Below are 22,230 nucleotides of genomic sequence, written 5' to 3'. Positions count from 1 at the left end.
GAAAGACATGAAGAGAAAAAGAATGAACAGGAAAATCACTTTGTGAATTGTTATACTCCATAATGGTGTTGATGTCTACTGTCATTGTTATGGAGAGAGCAGCTTCTTATAGTAGAAAGATTTCTGCATCCAGAGTCAGAAGGTCTAGATTTGAGCCAAATTACTACAAGGTAGAAACAGTGAGTTCTTAGTCACGTCACTAAACCTCAGTGTCCAAATCTAAAATGGAGATTTATGATTCTGTTTGCTTAAGATGATTGTTGAAAAGTGATGGAAATCTGTCTCAGGCATCTGTCATCTATGACTGCCATGGTTGATTGGGCTGTTTGATTGACTAGGCTAAGGTCCCTGCCTCTCAGTTGGAGAGAATTATTTTTCCTAATAGAGGAGGACTTCTTCAGTCACAGTTATGCAGAATAGATGGAGGGCCTCTAAATGGGATTGTTGCAAGGATTGAATATTATAATATGTACAAAACATATTATAAATGCATATAAATGCATACAAATACTGTGCAGGAACTTGCTGGAGCTTTGTTTTCCCTAGAGTGTTATTCTCAGGACTGCTAGTGGAGTCTAGCTACTGAACCTAAGATGCTGATTCTCTACAAAGCTTGAAGGATTCCTGAAAACATAAATTATTACTTATCATAGCCTCTCTTCTATTAGAGTTATTTGTATATGTGCTGTAGTATCTCTTAGATCAGAGTTTCTCAATCTTGGCATTATTGACATTTTAGATCAGATAATTTTTTGAGGTTAGAGACTGTCCTGTGCACTGTAGAATGCTTAGCGGCATCCCCAGCTTCCACCTACTAGATGCTAGTAGCACCCTCCTTTAGTAGTGACAATCAAAAATGTCTCCAGACATTGCCAAATGTCTCCTGGGAAGCAAAAGCACCTCTGATTCAGAACCACTGACTTAGATTAGATTGTGAGCTCTGCGAAAGCAAATGCTATTCTTTTTTTTCTTTTTCTTTTTAAGTTGTATACTTGCACTAACTAGCGTAGTATACAGCCTTGGTAGGTGCTCAATAAAAACTAGTTGGTTGAAATGAAATGAAATAGCAGTTTAACTTTGATATGAGAGTCACTTCCTACCATCTTTAAGCCTCAATTAAATAGGTCAAATTGTAAAGCATACAAAGCATGTCATAGCTGTTAAGCAGGCTCAGGCGCAATGGGTAAACACTTGCTAGCAAGGAATATATGTTCACAGCATCATTTGATGTAGATTTAGAAGAGGTGATTGGGCTTTAGGGGCCCAAACACTCTGGGATTCAGGAGCTGGGGATTCATTTATACCTGCCTGTTTCCATGTCCTCTCCTTCCTTTTCTCCATTCTCTTTAGCCAAAGATTTGCTCACAGTATGATTTTCCAATTGGCTTTGCTTTCTTGACCTTTTTATATCTCAAGTTATTTGCAGGTTTTTTGACAAATCTATAGGGAGTTGTCGTGCTGGCAACCAGACCCAGTTGTGCCTGCAGACTCAGGCAGGAAGAGAAGAGGAAGTGTTAGTTGGTGGTTAGTCATTAAAGCTAATAAAGGACTGCTGACTTAGGGCCTTTAAGGAGGTTATATCTTCTGTAATTATAGTTGGTAGATGGAGTAGTAGTTTACAGAGGTTCAACATCAGAGGCACATCCTCTGAGTGTACCAACCAGCTTTTGGAGCACTCTTCCCACTCAGAAGGCAGTGAGCTCTCTCTAGCTAAAGCAGAGAGTGTTTTTTTTTTTTTTTTCAAGCTATCATGCCTTTCTCTGTTACCCGCCATAGTTAAATGCCTAAAAGAATGATTGATATATCTTGATCTAATTCTGTCTCGCTTTCTCTTTAACTCATCACTTGACAGAATATTGCTCTTGTCAAAACACTATGACCTGCCAGTTGCTAAATGTATGGTCAATTTGCATTTCCATCTCACTTGATCTACCATTGGCATTTAACCCAGGTGATCATTTGTCTTCCTTGAAATTTTTGATTCACTTGACTCTCAGGACACCACCCTCCTGGTTCTCTCTCTAAGATCGTTGTTGATTCTGCCTCATCTTCTCTCACCATTCTAGAGCTCCATACTCTAAACCTCCCTTCCCCTTCCCTTCTCTCCTCTCTCCTTTCTTCTCTTGTATGCATTAGTCTCATGGCTTTATGTACTGCTATGGACTAAATTACATCCCCCTTCCTCAAATTCATATGTTGAACTCCTAACCCCCAGTGTGATGGCATTTGGAGATGGTGCCTATGGAGGATGATTAGATTTAGAAGAGATCATGAGGATGAGAGTCTCATGATAGGATTAGTGCCCTTACAAGAACAGACGCTAGAAGTTTTGTTTCCCTCTGCCATGTAAGGACACAGAGAAGAGATGACTGTCTAAAAGCCAAGAAGAGTCCTTACTAAGGAGCCAAATTAATTGGCAGCTTGATCTTGGACTTCCTAGCCTCCAGAACTGTGAGACGTAAATTTTCTATTGCTTAAGCCACCCAGTCCATGGTGTTTTATTATGGCAGCTTGAGCTGACTGATACAAATACTCTTTGCTGGCAACTTGTATTTACATATTCAGCCTGAATGTCTTTCCTGAACTCCAATCTCATAAGTCTAATTTCCTACTCATCATCTCTACTTAGATGACTAATAGATATCCCAAACTGCTCCCACAATCTACTTCATCTCAGTCAATGGCAACTCTATTCTTCTAATTGATCAGGCTAAGAAACCTGAGGTTCTTTCTCTTAGATTTCATAGCCAATCTTTCAGCAAAGCCTATAGCTCTACCTTCAAATATATATCCAGGACCCAATCATTTCTTACCACCCTCACCACTCACCCCTTAGTTCAAGCCACCAGCATCCTGGATCATTGCAGTAGCCTCCTAACTGGCTCCAGTGCTTCCAAACTTGCCTACCACTCCTGCTATCTCTCACTCTATTTTTAACATAGCAGCTAAGTGATACTTTTAAAATGTAGGTTAGATCACTTCACACTTCACCTTCACATCCTCCAAAAACATTCATCTTAGAGTAAAATCCAACCTTACCATCTACAGTTCCTACATCTGGCTCACTGCTATTGCTCTGAGCTCATCTCTTGCCACTTGTCTCAACCTTATCCCTGTTCGGAGCTCTCCTGCTATACTGTTCTCCTTGTTATTCTTCAAACACATCAAGCATTCTTCTGTTCCAGATCCTTTTTACATACTGTTCCTTTTGCCTGGAATACTTTTCCCCTCACATATTTGCTTTCTTCTCACATATTTGCATGAATCACTTACCTCCTTTATGTCAAACAGCCTTCCTTGATCATCCATCCTATCTAAAATACTGATCACCCAACTACCTTCATTATCATTACCCTGGTTTATTTTCTTTATATCACTAAACCATATTTATTATTTGCTTACTTTCTTATCCTGTTTCCTCCTCTAGAATATAACCTTTATGAGTTTAAAAACCTTGCCTTGTTCCACTGCTGCAACCCTAAAATTTTAACAGCTCTTAGCCCATATCTGGTGATCAGTAATATTTATTAAATGAGTGAATAAATGAATCTATACCTGCAGCTGTAAAGAGTCAATCCAACAAAATGGCCTTGGTCAATAAATTCCCGAAAGATTACAGGCTAATGAAGCTTATTAAAGTAAACTATCTGAGCTTCAAAATGAGATTGCACATGCTATTGTTTCTCTCTCAAATGTAAAATGTGTGGGTTTTTTTTTGTTTTTTTGTTTGTTTGTTTTTAAGTTGAAAATGGCAGATTTAAGTTTGGCGAAAGCATCCATCTCTCATTTTGCTATTGTGTTAATGCACCAAGGTACCCTTTTATTATGTTCGGTTTAATTAAACAAATATTGACTGCTCCCTACCACATACCAGACTCTGTGTAGATTGCTTAGACATGATCCTACCCTCAAGATGCTCACAGACATTTAGCAATAAGGAATACAGACTATAATCTCTGCTTTCAAAAATTTAAAAATTTGATAAATAGTACCATGTTTCTATTCCTGTCAAGAGGTTTAAGCCAAATGAGAACATTACTGTCCTAGGGCATATAATGTGTCAAACTTCCTCCAAAGGAATGTGCCAGGACTAGATAGATTCATGTGGTCAAAAAGGCAAACCATTGAAAATGCCTTACGAGAGATGAAAACAAAGTGCTACGGGAGTTCCGAAATGAGAAAAGTCACATCTTTTGTGGCATATTATAAAGAGCTTCATGAAAGAGACCACAGTTGAGCTCGAACAAGTAGGAAAGTAGGGTGGTGAGAACAAGGAGGGCTTCCAGACAGAGGGAAGACATGCTGGAGCACAGGTATACAAGTGGGAGACTACAGGTCTTTTTCCAAAAATGATCATGGTTAAAGCATGGAGCAGGAACAAGGCAGTAGGTGGAAATAAATATTGAGAGAAAACCCAAATCATGTTTGGTAATATTTTGTTTTCAAAAGTAATAGTATTGATAAACAGAAGCACATCCTGTTGTTTTTGCAACAAAAAAGCAAAAATTAGATTCTAAATCTGATAATTCTCATTTGCTATGTAATGCTGGTACAAAGAGTTTTGGAATTCTCTAAGAAGGTTAATTTATTTATAGCAACATTTTGGTGTATTTCCATGTTTCTTTCAAATTTCAAAAATTGATAATTCATACAGTATCTACAAAGGCTCTCTATTTGCCACTTACTAGAACAATTACTCTCCTTTGATGGATAACAGAGTTTATTGTAAGTGTCTTTTCATGACCATGATGGAATTTCCCCCATTTTTTTTTTTTTTTTTTTACTTTTCCCATAGAGCCCACATTTGCTGACCACCAGGGTTTGATAAAAGTTCTCTCTCATTATCTCAAGCAGCTCAAAATCTGTCTAAATGGGATTCTAGTAAGGATGGCTACTGACTGAATACCAGACTGTCTTTCTAAATAACATGGGCTCAAATGCTTAGAAGAGCACTTCATTTTAATAGTCAGACACAGAATATATACCTACAATGATTCTAAACTATTATAGACCCCAAAAAAGTCTGTTAGGACAAGAATTCAGGAATCTGATCTCCTGAAAAAATACAGCTGACATTCACCTGTAACCACAGTCCATTTTAATATAGTTTTATCATGACATTGGTCACAAAGCAAAGATCAGTGAAGAATTCACAGTGTCAGAGCATTTCAGAGCCAGGAGAAAAGTGGTTAAGTGGTTATTTAGTTCAGTTGTCCTGGTTTATAAATGAGGATACTAAAGTGAGAAGAGGTTACAATTTAACAAAGTTCACAAGGCAGAACTTGGGACTGCAGTTCTTTCCACAAGGGTAGGTGCTCATGTCTCAGCGACCTTCTGTGGAAGAATCACTTTATTGGCTGGGCTTTGGATCTCATGCTCTTTAAGGGCCTCTGTAATTCTTACCCTATAGTTACATGATATGCCTTCACCTGCCTCTCTCGGTCTGTGAATTTAGGTGCTTTAGCACTAGCTCAGGCCCCCACACTCTATGTGAGCTCAAGAGTGCAGGGAGCTTGTCTGTCTGTAATCTGTGTATTTGCACTGTGCCTGGTACTTCCTAGGAGCTCAGTGAGTCTTAATTTCTTTCCTTTCTGTTCCGGAATATACTTATTTGATTGAATTGACATGGTTGTGGAAGAGGGTAGGTATTTGAAGGAGGGAGATTGCAAGTAATCCCAGCAAGTATGGAGGGTAGGAGAAAAAAGAAATGCCAGGAGGGGATGGAAGAGTAAATGAAAAGAAAGACAAAGGGTAGAGGAAAGTCAGAAAAAGATCACATTTAAATCATAAATCTGGTTCCCGCTTAAATGCAAACATGAATCCAGAGTATGTCACATGTTCAGCCAGTGCCTGTGATTATGCAAATTAATTAAAAAGAAGGAGAAGAGGGGAAGAGAAGGGACACTAGGTTCAGATGGAAGTTCTCTCAAAGATCTGTTAGAATCTCTTCCTTCCTCAGAGATGTTTGGAGAAGGGTATGGATTCCATTTATGCTACTGCTATAAGAAAGAGGAGGCTTTTGGCCTTGAGCAGGCACAGGGAGGCAGTTTTCACTGCAAAACCGGATGGAGTCTCATTATCCACACACTGTAGGCAGGGTCAATTCTTATTGTATTAAGCTAGCAGGTGTCCAGGGAACCAGTTTGCTTTTGTTCCTTCATTTTCCTATGGAAACCTCTCAGAAGTACTAATTTTACCCTTAACCCAGCGAGAAGCTTGGGGCAGCCCAGATGCCCTAACTGCCTCTTGCAAGCTCAGGCTCCAGGAAAGATAGGGGCAGTTGGCAGTGAGACTTTTCTTCCTCAGCTAGTGCTCCGAGTCAGAGAGCATGTAATCTTGGATGCAAGCTGGCAGGGGAGTGGTGGCAGCCTTTGCTAGAGCTTTGTCCCTGCTTCCTAAGCAAGCACCTTGGAACCTGGACAAGTTGAGGCTGGGGCCCAGACATCAGGGGTGCTTGGAAAAGTGAACCTTTCAGAGTCCCTGGCATCACACCAAGCCCGATCAGCCTGCTGTGTGCAGGAAATATTGAACATTCTGAGTCTTAAAGAGGGAACCTGGAATAGATCCAAGATTACACTTAATATATCTTCTGGGAGCTACAGAGAAGGGAGACTGGGGAAACTGCAAAAATAAGCCTTGCAGGGCCAGGAGAGCACACAGCATCGGCAGATATAGGCAATAAGTAAGAATAACAATCATTTTTTTCTCAAGGAGCACATACAATTTCCAAAGCTCTTTCATACACATGATCTCTGATCTCTTTGTTCCTTCTTATGGCTCTGAAAAGTAGGCAGGAATGTTACTTTAGAAAAATTACTAGATTATGTATCTGTATGTTTCCCACAACACTTAACCTAGCAGGTTGTCCAGTAAATGGCGAGTAAATAGATGGATGAATGAGTGGACAAACTTGCATTTTGCAGATGACAAACTGATTCAGAATAATTAAGTTCATTGGAAAGCACTGAACATAGGGCACTTACTACATGCCAGGTATCATCTAGCCCCTGGGAAGATGTGGTCTTCTAGTTTCAGGAGGTCACCATCTAGAGGGTGAGATGGCCAGAAATAAGTAACTAATAAGTGATTATGCAATCTGATAAGTACTCTATCTGAGATGGTTTCAGAAGGCTCTGAAAGACAAAAAAGACTAACTACAAGCAAAATGATGCCAGCATGACTTGCTTGGTGTGGTAAGAAGCAGCACTGAAACTAAGAACCAGGTGTTCAGACTCATCTTTTCTTTGCTGTACCTTTCCCCTGATCAAGAAAGTCTCTCTCCTGTTTCTCTCCCCTGCATCTACCCTTGAGTTGTTGCCAATTCATTCCTGAAGTTCTACCATCATCAAACTTTATCTTTCAGCTTTAGGTTATATTAGCTGTTTAAATTTAAATATTCCATGGGAAAGACATTTATGTGAATTAGAGATACGAGAGTAAGTTTTCATGGGGTTAGGGGAAAAGAATACAGAGGTGAGGGGCTCAAGGATTCTGAGCTGTCTGGGGATTTGTGTGGGATAAGAAAGTGATTAGGGAAAGGGGAAAGAAGAAGAAAACAAGTAATAAGACTGCTAAAAGAAAGCATTGCCTTTGCAATTTTGCTTTCCTCTCTCTAGCACATTCCTACATCACTATAAATACAATATAAATACTGTATATATTGCATGTATACATATATATGTGTGTATGCATGTGTACACACATATACACATACACACACACCCCAACATAATCTTTAAATCTGTCATCAAAATGAGATGCAAAGTTTTTACCAGTGCTTCTTACATTAACCAGTTCTGTAGTGATGTTTTCTTGATATTTGTGAGCATGAGGCTTCATGTAGCTTGACAACTGTAGGTTTAGAATTTTATTAAAATTCTGCCTTGTTCACAGTCTTATTTCTTTAAGGCCTTATCTAATTGCTTTGGGCCACAGGGCCTACCACCCTGGCCAGATATAAATTTCACCATGTAACTGTGTGAAAGTAATAAACTAATGTATAATAAATAGCAAAGAATTTTGATCATCTGTGTCATAGTGGAAGAAGAATGACTCATAAAAATAATAATTACATAATACATGCTTGCATTTTTTACAAGGTGCATTCATGCTCTCTTTTCTACAAATGCTGTTGGGCATTTGGATATAATCACCAGAAGTCCAGGCATTTCCATATGTAGCCCAAACATCTGAGTTGTGACTGAGAAATGTGATTTTCAGCAGATCACTGAGTTCCAGGTGAACTGTATGTCATTTATCTCTTCTGGGAAAGCATCTGTGAGTCTTCTACGTGATTCAGTTGGCCCTCTTTCATATCTCCAGAGTACTATACATGTGAATTTACTTCCTGATCTCTCCTCACAGAATGGGAGCATTTTGAGGAAAGTGATGGATCTTATTCATCTTTTTTACTCTCAGATATTTGTTAGATGAATGAATAGATGAATGAACGAATGAAGTGCCTACCATGCACATAGACACCTATGAATCTAATATAATGCCTTGCAAAGAGAAGAATCACAATAAATATTGAATTAACATCTATATTTGTGAGTACAGAGATTCAGATCAGCTGTGTTGCATTACAGGGTTTTTTGTTTAAATGTCTCAAAGCCTGAGATGTCATTTTTACACTGCTTCCCCTAGCTCGAGGGAGAAAATCAATAAAAATTATGAAAAAAATTGAAGCACCAGGAGAAGGGGTATGCATTCCCTGTGTTCACTTGGGGAATGAGGCACAGAGCCAGGGTTTGGATTTCACTTCCCTTCACTCTTTCCCTTCTGCAAACGTGCCTCCCTCAGCCTTTTTCTTCACATTAGAAGTCTGCTGAGTATTTATATATTCCAGGGCCTCTCTATGTAAATCCACATTCCATAAATCCCAAAGCTTTTCTTCTATTACAGAACAAGAGGTATGACAAATATATATAAATATAGTGTATAATATATACATATATACATATATATATATATAGAGAGAGAGAGTAACCAGCAAATGGCTTTTTATCGATCCACCTTTTCTAACAGCCTTTTTTTTTTTCCTGCAGACTTCAGAAGTCTGTGGTGGGCCTCTCTCTGTTTGTCTCTCTCTCTGTCTCTTTCTCTTCAGCAAGCTCCTTCCTTAAGTTCAGAACGTCTAATTGTTTATCCTCCTCCACCTTTTCCTTCCCACAGGTTTATCTGATCTGAGGTCTGTTCATAAACCTCCAGTTTCTCCAGAGTCTTATATTTCCCACCTGCTGCAGCTGGAATTTTATGGTGCTAATCAGATTTTGCTGTTTTTCTTCACACTGTGTCCCTTCCGTATCTATTCTGCCCTCTTGACTCTTATCCCCCCACCCTCACTTGCATGGTATATGCACCTATTAAATGATGTCCAGTCCAGTTTCTGGCACCCAATAAATCTACATTTTCAAGCTCAGGAAACCAGACTCACCCAATGGCACCCAGATAAATGAGTCTTCCATGAGAAACCTACACTGGTCATTACTCAAGACTCCTGAGACTCCAAAACAGGGTTTCCTGCCCAGCAAGTCAAGACCTCTTTCCTCCCTCACCCTCTGAAAAGTCCACAGCACCGGACTTGTCTTCATCTTTGCTCTCTCATACCTCGATACAGATGCTCAGAGTGATTCCCAGCTTCCCACCCGCTGCGCCCAGCAACTCCCACGTCATTCCGCCATAGCAGCATCTGTGAAATGAGACAATATCCGGCACACGTGCCTGCACCGCTCAGGTCACCAGGCCTCCGAGGGTGCAGCTGAACAAAGAACTTGCGTGAAGAGGCTTCATTGTCTGCAACGAGCACAAGCAACAGGGCTCCTCTCCACAATTCCACCGGGGGCGAATCCCCATCTTTGAAGGATTCTATTTCAGCACCTTAAATGTGCTCTCCATCTGATTGATAAGGGTCATGACAGTGTCTCTTGTCTGGGAGAAAGGGGGCTATGGAGGTGGGGATTATTTGAAAACGAGTTCGCTTCCTGGAAGACTAGTGGGAAGGAGTCAAGAGTAGGGCTGCTGTGGGGGCGATAGAGGCTGGGGTCTATGTTTCATTTGGAGAGGTGAGACCTGGAGACAGTTACCTGTTCTTGGAAAGTTGGAAACTATTTGGATTTCCTTAGTTGTTATTTTGACTTGAGAAACTACCCCCTTTCACTCCTCTGGCCTTCTGCTTCCGCACAATAAAAATTAATTACAACGAATCAGAACCTTTAAAACCATCTTTAACAGTACAATGGATTTGTGACTGTCCCTGCTCTGGCCTCTCACCGGGCTATAGCTTAAAATCCAATGGGGAAATAGCAATTCTCAAAGGAAAATGTCTTTAAATTAAAGTACCTGCTTTGGCAGCTTTGGAATAAATCTGGGAACTAATAGAATACTGTGGTGGTTAGTTTTATGTATCAACCTTATTAGACTATAGTAGCCAGTTTTTATTTATTTATTTATTTATTATGAGAGCTGAACTAAGGAGGCAACATCAGAGACAGAGAAAGATACATGGCCTGATATGACACATATTTTGTAGCTAGAAAGTCAATGCATCTTGCTTATGGGTTGAATCAAAATGGTAATTTCATTAGATACACAAAATCTTTTTCTTTAAATATCTAACGCACCCAAAGGAAACTTTTGCCTCATTCTAGAAGTCATTTCTAGAGTTGATTAGCCACCTGTAAACAAGGACAGAACATTTTTGAGAGGTTAAAAGAAACAAACTTTATGTATTTTGACTTTTCCCTCAGCTTTTAAAGCTTCAACATATCTGATCAAGAGTTCTTATACTTCTGATTGGAAGAAAGAAAAGACTCCAATTTTTCACCATGAGACAGAATGCTATTCTCTAGGTACTCTGAATCATCAAAACTGACTAACCAAAATATCAGTCACATGGTTGTTCCTAGGGATTAAATTTTCCCAACACCCATTCTAGATCTTGAAAAGTCTTTGAGAGCAAACCAATACCCGGTCATTTAATTGAACACTAAACCAGGTGTTGATGTGATAGTATTGTATGAATACGGTTAACAACTATAGTTGATTAACCTTAAGTAGATTACCCTGGATAATGTGGGCCGTATCCAATCAGTTGACAGTTTTAAGAGCAAAATATTGAGGTTTTCTCAGAAATGAAAAAGTTTGCTCTAAGACTGCAACATTGACTTCTGAGTTTTCAGCTTGCTGCCCTGCCTTACAAATTTCAGAATTGCCGGCTCCTATAATTTCTTCAAATACATCCCTTTATATAAAAATATTTATATATGTATCTATATCTATGTCATCTCGATTATATCTATGTATTATTGATTCTATCTCTCTGGTGAACTCTGACTGATAAAGGTGATTAGATATCTTATGATGAATTTGAATTTTTCACTGTGTAAGTAACTTCAGGAAGGATGATTGCTCTTCTTTATCTTCTAAGCCCAAAGCACTGTGCTATGTACTTGTAGGAGCATAATAAATGTTCACTGAAGCGACTGAAAACCAAGAGATGCCCTATAATGCTTTTCACAATTTCTATAATTTTACTTTCAGCTCAAGTGGATATCTTTGTTCCCTCTTGTCCACGTGGGACTGACGAATCAGCCTCACCTAGGAATCCAGCTCTTCTCAGGACTTTCTCATAATATTGTCAAGTACTGATGCCCTTATCTGCCTTTAAAAGCTATCAAACAAACCACAACTTCCATAAAACCCTCACTGCAAAGGTCCAGGCATGTAACTTACTCTTACTTCTTCAGCACTTCATCATGAGATTCTTTATGTTAGTTCTGATTTTTATTTATTTATTTATTTGTTTGTTTGTTTGTTTGTTTGCCTGACATCTTGAAGATGTTGGTTTATCAGCAAGGTTAGCCACATCTTCACTTTGAAATACTTTCTTCTCAAGCCCCTGGTGTACCACTCTCTCTGAGTTCTCACTGGCAATCCCTCCTCAGGTTTGTTTGTTTGTTTGTTTATTTTTATTCTTTCTTATTCTCCTGACTTTTAAAATTTTGAGTGACACAGGACTCTTTTCTCAGTTTATAGACACTTGAGGGAGGAAAGGAGTGTTCATCTAATTCCATGGTTTTATCATCTATATACTGAAAACTCCCAATTTCTATATCCACCTTGTCCTCTCCTGAAATCCAGACCCATATAGCCATTGCCTACTTAATCGCTCTGCTTGGATGTCTAATAAACATCTAAAATTCATCACATCCAAAAACAAACTCCTGATTTTTTCGTGAAATCTGTTGCTCTGAAATTTTTCCAGTTTCAATAAATGACAATTACATTCTACAATGTACTCATCTTTAAAACTTTGTAATCATCTCTGACACAACATTTGTTATCATACCCTGAATCGACTCCAATGGCAAATGCTATAGATTCTACTTTAAAAACATATCCAGAACTTAACCACTTTTACCACTTCTACTAACACACTGAGTCTAGTCCAAATCACCATTCTCTATCATGTAGATTATTTTAACAGCCTCCTAACTGTCTCCTTTCTTCTCCTTTACTCAGTTATAGTTTATTCTTAAAATAATATCAAGTGATAATCTTAAAACAGTCATTTCACATCTCTCCTTTGCTCAAAATCTTTTGATAGCTTTCCATCTCACTCAAAATGAAAGCATGATTAAGGGCCCAAGGCCCTATATAATCTATCTGTAATGGAAGCTTAATTTCTACCCCTTTCTTTATCTACCATAGGTATGATCATCCAGCTTCAGTTACAATCTCCTTGCCATTCTTTAAACACAATGAAATATGCACCTACCTTAGGACCTCTGTAGATGCTGCTCCCTCTACCTGGACATTTTTCTCTTGCCTATCCACATGAATCCCACCTCTAAGCCCTGCCCTGATGTCTACATGGAATAGTCCCTCTCTTCAGAGAAGAGACCTTCTCAGAGATCTGAACCTGATCACCTTATATAAAAGAAAGTACTCTCTCCCATCTCTTTATACGCTCCTTAACTTGCTTACTTTTTATAGCACTCATGAATACCTGACATATTATATAGTATTTTATTTACTCATTATCTATTCCTACTAAAAACAAGTTCTATGGTATCAGGAGCTTTGTCTCTTGTTCATTGTTGTATTTACTAGCATTGAGTAAATGACTTTTCCAAAGCACCCATATATACAGGTCTGAAATTGCAACCAGAGAGATTTGGCCATAGAGCTAAAGTAAGTTCAAATGATAAAAGCTTCAAAATAGTACTTTTCAAACTTTGGATCACTTGTTATTGTGCTTAAAGATCAGGATGAATTAGAGGTGTAGATGATGTAAGTGTACTTTGATTAGAAAGAGGTGATTTTCTTTATTAGAAACCCTCTAAAAATAGTCAGTTTATAATTCATGGAGCAGTTTATAGCCTATGTACACAATAGATGCAAAAGTATTTCCTAAAAGTCTATTTAAAACTTAACATGGATGGTAATCGGGGCAGAAAACAGCACATTTAAATAGAGCAACTGATAATGAAGAGGCTATTTGCATAGGTGTAGGAAGGATTAAGGAAAACCAACCAGAGGTGTTGAAGTAACCAGGGGAAAGCCTAAGCTGAAAATTGTGACCATCTAGGCCCAAACATTCAAGGGTAAGAGTTCCAGCTTCTGAAAAGAGTAGCTAGCTTTAGCAGAAATGCTGTCTGAGGTACAGCTGTCTCAGAGCATCCAAATAGGGAGAGATCCAGAGGTAATAAAAAACCCCTAACTCATTGCTGCCCTTCCCTTCTACAGCTAATGCCTCCCTTGACAGTTTCCAAGTAGACACTAGGAGACATGGATGGAACCCACAATGGTCAGCCTCCAGGGTCCAGAGCAGGGTGCAGAGGGATGGAGAAAAGATCTGAAGGACCCAATGCAGAAGACCCAGCATTTTGCTTAGTAATGAACAACTTCTGAACAAGTGAAGGATTTCATGAGTACTTTTCTGTCATGTCCGAAATATCTAATAATATATATGTATTTATTTTATTAATTGTTTTTGTTTTTGTTTTTTGGTGGTGGTGAGATTATGGACTCCCCTTTGTTTTGCTTTTCTGTATTAAAATTATATTGTTCTTTAAAAATTAATATGGGACTGTATGATTCTATTTGTATGAAGTTAGAAAGTGGCTAACCCAGTGTATGGTGATAAAAGTTAGAAGAGTGGTTTTCACTGAGAAGGGGTTGGATATTGACTGGGAAGGGGCAGAAGGGATCCCTTCTAGAGAATGTGTATTTTGAACTGTGTGGTGATTACATGAGCATATATATAGGTAAAACTTCATTGAGCTATACACTTAAGATTTATGTATTTTATTGTATGTAAGTTGTACTTCAATTAAAAAATATATCATGGTTATGTCTTTGGATGTTCAGTACATGTAATTAATATTTTTACATGTTTATACAATCTGTATGATCATTTGTGTGCCAGATCTGCATTGTCTTACCCACACTCTCTATACTTGGTACCAGCGCTCAGTCTTTCAAGGGGAAAAGATAGGGGAAGAACATAGACTAGTCTCAGGGAAAGCTACAGACAATTACCTTCATTTGAAAATAAACATAATAAAACTATAGAAGTCTAATTTTTGCAACTTGAGAGGATTTTTTTTCTGCAGCTATTCACTTCTAATCACTCTCACCTAATAAATGAATAGAATAGCTAATGTGATTACACTAATTCACTATTCATCAAGAATATTAAGTAAATAGAATATTTTGCATTTTTCTAGTCACACATCTTGAGTATTTACCTGATGTTACAATCAGATACATATTACATTTTTCTCTCTGCTTCTGAGCCATAGCTCATGGATAATTATAGTGTTTAATTAGCCCCACACAGTACTTGGCTCTCTGGTGTGGAGGGAAATTACGAGATGTAGAAAGAATAAATCAAAGACTGTAACGGAAAGAAGCCCTTTGCTATGCTTACCTGGAAGCGTTTGCAGGGGCCATGGTCAGCGCAGGGTGAATTGTGTTATTCCACTTGAATAGAAAAAAAGTTGCTTTTCATAAAGCTTTTAAAAGTACCTTTTTTGAAATATAGTTAGTGAGCATGAAATGGAAACTAGGTAGAGAGTTTATTGTGCTTATGAAGAGGACTTTTTCCCCAGACCATTCTCTACTGTCTCTTGCATTCAACAAAATCCTAAAATCCTTAGTCCTGCCTAGCAATCCAGACAGGTGACTGTAATCTCAGGTTATCTGAGCCAACTGCCAGAGGCTCAGGGAACTGTTGCTCAGTTCCTAAGCCCTGAAAGTGCAATAAAGTATCTGCTAGCTAAATATTCAATTTCCTAATTAAATGCAATAAACTGAATCAATCCAATTTCATCCCGCAAATATATAATGAGTATCTTTTCTGGTAAGACATGCTGGTAAGTGCTATGGAGGATAGATAATACAATAGTGTACTCTCTAAACTTAGGAAGTGCGGTGGGAAGGAAGGGTAAGAAAGTACACAGAGGCCCCACACCACTCCCTCTTGCACTCTTTCCCTCTTACTCTCCCTCCCCAGCCCAGTCTGGACCACCCCCTCTCTGCTGGCTCCCTAAGGTCCTGCAGGGGGCTTGGCTGCTGGGCTGCCCACTGTTGGCCAGACAAACTGGTGCACTAAAGGAGGCCAGCCCAAGAGGACTGGCGCGGTGCTCAGAATTTTTGTTTGGCTACTATCTTGAAATATAGGCCCTCAAAATGTTCACTTGTTTGGATGTAGAAGATGACCCGGATAAATGATAAAAATTAAGAAAGACATTTTGGCGTTTTTATTGTCGATTAAGCATATGCTTCTGGAATAATATTCGCCATGGTTTTGGATGACTTTCCAAACTTAGAAGATATCTATACTTCCTCATGTTCATCAACAGTGGAAGACTCAGAGATGGGTTTTGACTGTGGACTAGAAGGTTTTGACACAAAAAGTGAGAGTATTTTGGAGGAATTCACAATCTTTGTGGTCTTCAAAGGAAATACAGATTATAAAGACTTCAAATGGAAATTAACACAATATTGAAGAATGTGCCCAATTTGTCCCATATAGAATCTAGCAAGCTAAAGGACAGAAGGTGAAGCCCTGGAACAGCATGGGCCATTCAACATGCCCTAGGAAGCAGTGGAGTGGCTGCAGATTCAAGCTCAGAGCAATAGCCAGCAGCTTTGGGATATGGGGATTCTCTCCCTCCAGATTGAAGGAGAAGGTACTATAAACCTGGCTTTGGCTTAGAACCGAAGCCAAGATGTAGAATGAATGGACGCATGGGAACTAGAAATTCAGTTAGGATGGAGACAAGATTTCCCATGGCAGGTAGTCCAGGATTAATAAAAATGAGAGGTGGAACATGCCATTTTCCATGATGAAACCAGGCCTTAATTCAGAGTTGCAACCCAGGACTCCTTGCCCTGTTTCTCAGTCAGATGCAATGGATTTACTCCTGTCTAAGCTCAATATATTGCAGCAAAGTCATCCCTCAGGATCTTTAGCTCCCCCACATCACTCAATGCAGCCTGTCCCTGTGAACAGACAAACAAATCCAGCTAATTCCCCCCAGCTGCAGCAACATCAACAATAACAGCAGCGGCAGCAGCAGCAGCAGCAGCAGCAGCAGCAGCAGCAGCAGCAGCAACAACAATAACAGTTGCAGGCAAGACCCCCATAGCAACATCAGCAGCAACAGCCATAGGGAATTCAACCCCAGTTTACTGCCCCAGTTCAGGTGCCTGTTCCTCCACACTGGAACCAGCTGCCTTCTGGAGCCCTTCATACTCCTCCTGTCCAGGGCTCTCTGGGTACAATGACTGAAAACTAGACCTTCTTTGCTTGGCCCAATGCAACAGCGACTCCAGGCAAAGACATCCTTATCCACAGTATAGACATCTTCCTAACCTCCCCCTCCACATCTCTTTTGCAGCCAGCGTATTTCACAAGCTCATACAAACTTTCCTCAGATGATTAATCCAGGCCATGTCACGGCTCTTTGGATGAAGAGCTTGCAGGGAGGGCCCTCCAGGGTTCCAACCCACCTTCAGCAGACTCCCCTCACCAACAAGTCTCCTGCCTCCTCACCCTTCTCCTTCCAGCAAGAATCCCCTGCATCCTCCCCAGTGGTTAACCAAACTTAGCAGTAGATGGGACCAAGCCCACTTCAAAATAACCCACTTATTCAGGAATTTCAGCAGCCTGTCAGCAATCCAGGTCAATAGGGAAATAGGCCATCTAGCTTCATGTTGGTGCAGCAGCAATCACCAAACCAGGGGCCACAGAACTTACATCCAGGCCTAGGAGGAATGCCTAAACACCCTCCACCTGGTTTGTCAGCAGGACAGTCCAATCCAAACTTTACTTAAGGTCAGGTGCCTTCAACCACAACCACCACCCCTGGAAATTCAGGAGCCCCTCAGCTGCAAATTACAATGTCCGGTATGCAGGTGATCAAGGAGCTGGTCCTCCTCAAAACCAGATGCAAGTGTCCCATAGGCCACGAAATATGATACAGATCAGCCTCATGAGAATTCATGGCAATATGAATAACCAATAGGCTGGTAGTTCTGGGGTTCCTCAGGTGAACCTAGGCAACATGCAAGGCCAGCCCCAGCAGAGCCCACTGTCTCAGCTGATGAGCATGTACCTCCCAGAGCCAGATGGTCCAGCAACAAGGAAGCTTGAACCCTTAGAACCCTATGATCCTTTCAAGGGCCCCACTTATTCCACAGGGCCAGATGATAGTGAACCATAAAAGGCAAAATCTTGGGCCCTGGACTCAAAGGATGACCCACCTCAGCAGATGCTTTTCCAGCAGGGACCACAAATGATGGTACCACATAACCAGATGACTGGGCCTTGAGGGCAAGTTTTGCTCTAGCAGAACCCAATGATAGAACAAATCATGATCAATCAGATGCAGCGGAATAAGCAACAGTTTAACACTCAGAATCCATGACATGCCATGACCAGCACAGATAATAAGGAAACGAACTCTAAACATGCAAGGAAACATGGTGCAATTTAAGGGACAAATGTCAGGACAGATGCCACCATAGCAAGAGCCCGTGAACAACAGTCCTTCTCAGGTTATGGGGATCCAGGGGTAGGCCTTGAGACCACCAAGGCCCAGCCCACACATGGTTCAGCAGCATAGTGATCCTGCTCCTATAGCAAATAATAATGTTGTTTTGTCTCAAATGATGCCTGATGTTAGCATGCAACAAACCAACATGGTTCACCCTCCACCAGCCCACCACCACCACTTGCAGTACGTGTAGGGAAACAGTGTCTTGGGAAACCACTCCTCAGGTCATGGTCTGCCTTTCAATGCATCTTTCAGTGGAGCATCCAATGGAAGTCAGATATCCTGTGGTCAAAATCCAGGCTTCCCGATCAATAAGAATGTAAAGCTAACAAGCCTATTGTTGGTCAACTTATTGCAGAGTGACATCTCTGCAGGCCACTTTGGGGTAAACAATAAGCAACATAATACTAACTCAAATAGACTGAAGAAGAAGAAACCTCCTCCTCAGAAGAAGAATAGTCAGCAAGATCTAAACACCCCAGATACTCACCCAGCTGGTCTGGAGAAGGCCAATCAGCAGCCATTGCTTGGAGAACAAGGAATTAATTTGGATAACTCAGGCCCTAAACTTCCAGAATTTTCAAACTGATCATTAGCCCCTTCACAGAATTTAGCCCTAAAAGAAACTCCAGCCACAGCATGGCAAAGAACATCCAAGTAAACGAGCTGGATGGTGATTTGATACTTATAAATGTGTATGAATTTTACAAAAAGCAATTTTGAACAGTGACTTTTTAAAATCCATTTTTGTACAACTAGTCATTTTAATAATATGGCCCTTTTCCTACTCCCTGCAACCTGTTTCATAAAATGCAATGGGGAAAGCAATTGTTGAACCCTTTTGGTGTTCAACACCAAAGTTCAAGGTTTCCAAAATGTTGCTCTGTATTGAGAGGAGCTGATGCAATTATTTATTAGTTGTCACATTTCCTGGGCAGCCTAGAGAACCAGTGAATAAAGAGAATCTAAGTGTTAGTACATTATGAAATACTGAATATGTTAAATAAATGTCATTGTCCTAGGGGAAAAAAAATACACAGAGATTGCCATCCAAGATAGGGTGCTGTGAGAGGCCTTAGGCAAATGTGACATGGGAGAATCAAGAAATATTTAATGATGAAGATTGTGTTTCAGATAGATCCTGAAGGATGGATAGGAATTTGAGAAGTTGGGGTGAAGGTAGGCCAGAGAGCACCATAAGAACCAAGATGTAGAGATGAGAATCTAGTTTGGCTTTTGGAGAGAAGGTTAGGGAGGCAAAACACCTTCTGGTTTCCATCGGGCTGAGTACACTTGATGCAAACTTACTCCACAGCCCTTGAGAAGAAAGGAAATATATGGGTCATTAGAATATCTTTCTTCTGTGAAGGTCTTCCTTTGTCCTCACCTGATGTTATAAGTGTCGAATTTACTCATTCTCTAAAGCAGATCACAAGGTTAACTTATTTTATTCTTTCCACCTTAGTATTTTCCATTAAAAAAAAAAATGCCATGTAAAGACAATCTATGTCCTCTGATGGGTAAGCGATTGGATACTTTTCATTCATTTATCAAATACCCATTGAATATTTATTATGTTCATGACATGCTTGGTGTGAAGGAAAGGCATTGGGGTGGGAATTATTGTGAAGTGGAGTAAAGGATGAGCTGAGTGACAGGAGATGAGAGAGAAAAGCAGGTCAGATCATGAAATGAAGACTTTAGCATTTTCTCTGGGTGAGATGAGAAGCTGTTGGCACATTTTCAGCAGAGTAATGGCATAATATATTTAATGTTTTAAAAGGATCACTCTAGCCACTGCAGAGAATAGATTGAAATGAGGAAGGGGGAATAAAGACAAAAATAAATAGGGTAGTTAGTATTTACTGCAAAACCCCAGGCAATGTAGCTTGTTAGCAGTGGAGGTAAGCAATTGCTAGATTCTGCATATACTTTGAAGATAGATCTAAAAACCTTTGCTAATGTATTGGATTTGGGGTTTGTGAGAGAAAGAGGAGTTAATGAAGACACTAAAATTTTTGGCCATAGATATTGGTACAATGAGGGAGTTGTCTTTAGATGAGGAGGACTTCAAGAGGAACAGTTTGGGGAAAGCTTAGATCAAGTTATTTTTAGAAATCTTAAGTTTGATATTTCTATTAGACAGCAAGTGGTGATATTGAGAAAGTAGTTGGATATGCGAATTAGGAATCCAGAGGAGAGATCTGAGCTGCAAAGATAAATTAGGGAGCCATTGTATATAGATGGTACTTCAAATCCTATGGTGGAATAAAATCTCCAGGGAACGCACATACGTAAAGAAAAGAGGTTAGAGCCTCGGGAGCTCTAGCACTTAGAGATTTAGTGATGACGAGGAACAAACATGGAGGTTTACAAAGGAGTTAGGAGAGATCCAAGAAGCAGTGCCTTCTCAAAGGACAAATGAACAATGTTTTAAGGGCAGAGTCATCTCTTGAAAAGAAAAGGAAAAATTTTGTGCATATTACGTGCCACACAAATGAGTATGTTATTGCTAAGTGTTGTGGGCAGAATTCCAAGATTTTCCATGCCCCTTGTATGCATGCCCTGCATAATCCCTGGGACTGTGACTATGATGGATTTTAATCTGGTGATTGATTTATGCTATATGGCACTATTGATGGACCTGATCTAATTACATTAACCCTTTAACACTGGCAACTCTGGAAGAAAGGTATGAGGGGCCATGGCAAGGAACTTGAGTAGTCTCTAGGAACTGAGAGCAATCCCTGACTGACAGCTAGCAAGAAAATGGGCATCTCTGTTTTATGGCCTCAAGAAACGAGTCCTGTCAACAACCAGTAACACTGGAAGAAAATCCAGGTAAAAACTGCAGCCCCAGCTAGCTCCTTGATTTCAGTCCAGTGAGATCCTGAGCAGAGAATCAAGTCATGCCATGCCTAGACTTCTGTCCTACAGAAACTGTGAGATAATAAATCTGTGTTGTTTTAAGATGCTAATTTTGTGGTAACTTTAAATGTAACAATAGAATACTAATACTCTAAGCAAAACTGAGGATTAAAAGCTTATGGTAAAAAGAGAGAGTAGAAGGATGTAGGAGATGGAAAGGGGAAAGAGGAAAGGGGAGGGAGAGAGAGAGATGATAAAGAAATACATTTATATGAATGTTTTTAGGAAACTATTAATCATAAAGTAAATAACTCTATTGCAGAAAAAGAATTTAAGGGAAACAATGATTTATTGCTGAATCTATGAAGGTTTCAGAGTAAGTGCTTGGCCAGACCAGAAATCAGCTGCTTTGGCAGGCTTATTTGAAGACTTCTGCTTCCTTCTGGTTAGTATATGATTCTGACTTTCTTCCTGATAGTCACTATCTTGAGTTGGCTTTCTAGGGGTATGATTTTCACTCTTTCTGTCATTATGAATTGCCTCCACTAATCCTTACTTTTTTTGATATGGTCCAAACTGTGACATGTTATTGACTTGAAGATCCAGAAATTAGAGTCCAAAGAAGAAAGTCATGGTTCATGGCACCATTTCAGTTTTCCTAAGCTATTTAGAGCAAGTAGAAGACATCATAAGAATCCAAAGAGCCAGGCATTAGTTTTGGCTTTATTATCTCTAGCTGTGTGACCACAGGACATTGTTGGCCTTCTTGAAATCTCATCTGTAATTTGGGGAAAATTCCAATTCTGACTTATTCTTAACACAGAGGGTGATGATGATAAAATGATAAATGTGGAGCATCATACAAAGAATTATTACTATTTTGGTTTTGAGTGTGAGCTCAGTAGCTTATAGTTTATTTTAATCCCAAAGGTTCTGCATTAAATTTTGTTAACATCCTAGTCACATAGGACCTACACTTAAAGATCACAATGTTAGGATGGTTTTCTGAGTAATTAGAGACAGAGAGAATTGGGGAATGAAATTGGTTGCCATCATAAATAACATTATCATAAAGATAAAATTCCACTGCAATGAATATTATTAAATATTATGCTTCAATGTTGTCTTGAGACAAGTACTTTAAAACAAACAAAAAGCCTGTGTAAGATTGTGAATGGCCTTTTTTTATAGTGAAAATATTTGATTGAGTTATCTGCAGGAGACAGGAAAAACCTGAGCTGAGTTGTTTGTACCTATCTTGTTTATCTATGAAGTAAACATTAACCTTCAATTT

General features: G+C 39.6%; 1 pseudogene; it reads left to right on the top strand.

Annotated features, from left to right (window-relative positions):
• The first annotated feature begins 15,808 nt into the window (after positions 1-15,808).
• LOC105307915 lies at positions 15,809-18,657 on the top strand (annotated as a pseudogene).
• The last annotated feature ends 3,573 nt before the right edge of the window (positions 18,658-22,230 follow it).

The sequence above is a fragment of the Pteropus vampyrus genome, unplaced genomic scaffold (genome assembly GCF_000151845.1).
Source record: "Pteropus vampyrus isolate Shadow unplaced genomic scaffold, Pvam_2.0 Scaffold528, whole genome shotgun sequence".
NCBI classification, from domain to species: domain Eukaryota; kingdom Metazoa; phylum Chordata; class Mammalia; order Chiroptera; family Pteropodidae; genus Pteropus; species Pteropus vampyrus.
The sequence above is the reverse complement of the archived record's forward strand: the minus strand, read 5'-3'. Positions and strand labels throughout refer to the sequence as shown.